We start from the raw sequence: 2546 nt of genomic DNA, 5'->3' as shown, positions 1-2546 counted from the left end.
GGGTCCGCGGGGCCCTGCAATACCTGGTGGACTGGGAGGGTTACGGGCCGGAGGAGCGCTCCTGGGTTCCGGCCCGGGATATCCTGGACCCCTCTCTGATCCAGGATTTCCTCCGTCGCCACCCGACACTCCCTGGAGGAACGTCGGGAGTGACGGGGGGGTCCTGTCAGGGTTCGCCCGGGTCCTACCAGCATCAGCCACTAGATGCCGCCAGTACTGCCTTTTCAAGGTTGCTCTGCTTCACCTATTTCTGTTCCTGATTACCCTGCCTCATTAGGTTATATGTTTCACCTGTGTCTCGTTTGGTCGTCCCTATTTAGACCCTGTCGTTTGTGTCCTTGGGCGCTCAGTCTTGAGTTTGTCTAACCTCATGACAACGCTCTTGTCCCAAGCTCCCGAGACTTCTTATTTGTTTTTGCCCAGTTTTTGTACTTGTTTTGAGTAAACCTCTATTTTTGCCGCCTCTGCCTTGTTCTCTGCACCTGGGTTCACTCAGCATACCCCCTAACACCTAGTTCTGTGAGCCAATGGCGTTTGAGCATGGCTTCAGGGTTCAGTTTTATTTACTCTGTACTTTTCACTGATATCACGTTCATTCAAAAGTTTGTTCTGACCTTCACCGTGGTAGCACGGAGCTTGGAACAGTGCGGGGTATGGCTGTGCTTGGGGCTTTTTTGTTTCATTCAATTACGGAAATGTTGGAAAATAAATACATCTACAATTTTGTTTGGAGAAATGGATAACGAATCATGCGTGGACACACACACTCACACACACAGAAAGAAACAGACAACAGAATTTAATTTGAAATACTTTTCCTCATCTGTAATTTTCACGTACAGTTGGTATTAATTCCTCTTTTTTTTTTTTTTTATATTTGTGCTGGTCTCTGCAGCCCTTACCCTTAGCTTCAATGCTAGCGGGTCCGGTGGCGCTCCAGGCATGGGTGGAGTTACTCAGATGGGGGATGGTTCTAATTCTAATGTGTCTCAATACTACGTAGTACTGAGAGACAAAGCTCAACGACTCCCAATAAACTGACTGGGTTGTCTTTTTTCACAGTTTGTGTGTTAGTAGGCCCATCAGATACCCAAATGTATGTGCACAAGCACTGGAAAAAGTGAGTTTTGCATAAAAGGTCCCCTTTATGGACCTTATGTCTGGTGTCAAAATCCTCTGTACTGAATTCTTATAAATATAGATTGAACATTGACGCGATTTGTTCTGTCTAGTTTCAATTTCACTTGATCTACAATTTCCAAATGTTGGGTAGGTTTGCTATCCTTGTTTAGAATTGTATTGATATTTTCCTGGATCAACATACTATTCCCCTTAGACTTATTTATTAGTTTAATTAAATGACACAACAAATCATGTGATAGTGCAGACCGTGAGACGTTCAGTTCAGTTAGCCATTGTGGATTAGGTTTTCTATGTGAACGTGTGACATTTTTGCTAATGTTTTTCGCCTCATGGACCTTGGCCATCACAAGATCAGATGCGTTTTCGCAAGTCATCTGAGTCCAAAACTGAAAGACAAGAAGAAGGGGTCACATTCATTAAGTTATTTCCACTTTCTCTGGAACCACTGATACTAAAGCTTGATTCACACCAAATAGGACAAAATGCACAATAGAAGCTCTTCTACATAGATAAAGCGCTCAGAAAAGAGTAGAATGGACCAAGCTAGTCCAGATTTATATGATATACAGTATATATAGTTATATGTAATATAACCATCACCTTTCACCGTTGTATTGTTTTTGTACTCAGAGCCTTTCTTTGAACCCATTCTCTAAATTCAAGATTCAAGATTCAAGAGGTTTATTCGTCACATACATATACATACTTTCATACATATATGCAGTAAAATGTAATGCAACGCACCCGGTGATAACACACAATATGTCCTAGGGAAAAATTTATTTCTAATAGACCAACTAACTGATTCCTAAAACGTAATACAGTAAGTCGAATAATACTTATCGAATAAAATAAAAATAAAAATATATACAATAAAATAACATAGATAGAGGGTATTTGCTTATGTATATGGAATAGGCAATTATGTATATACAGATATGTGCATTAAAGTGGCATGTGAATAAAGTGAGGTAGTGTTTGTGGGATAATACAGCATAGTATACAACAGTACGGCGCAGCAATACGGCATCACGAACAACCCTGAACAGTGATACAGTATGCGGTACAGTATGCTACATACAGTACAGTAAGGTAGTGGAGCCTATGTGTATGGCTCAGTGAGGACCCCTGGTGAGGTCAGCATTGACAGTTCTTATGGCTTGCGGGAAAAAACTCCGTCTCAGTCTCTCTGTTCTCGCTGTGTGACTGCGGAGGCGCTTGCCTGACCGCAGCAGCTGAAACAGTCCATTGTTGGGGTGATGAGGATCCTTCATGATCCTGCGGGCTCTGCTACTACACCTCCTGGTGTTCAATTGTTTCACTCTCACTTTGTGAATGGATACCATGCTCAAAAACATAGAAGGTCTCTTCCTTTTAAATTACATTTAGTCATTTAGCAGACG

This window comes from Zeus faber, assembly GCF_960531495.2.
Source record: "Zeus faber genome assembly, chromosome: 4".
NCBI lineage: Eukaryota > Metazoa > Chordata > Actinopteri > Zeiformes > Zeidae > Zeus > Zeus faber.
The sequence above is the reverse complement of the archived record's forward strand: the minus strand, read 5'-3'. Positions refer to the sequence as shown.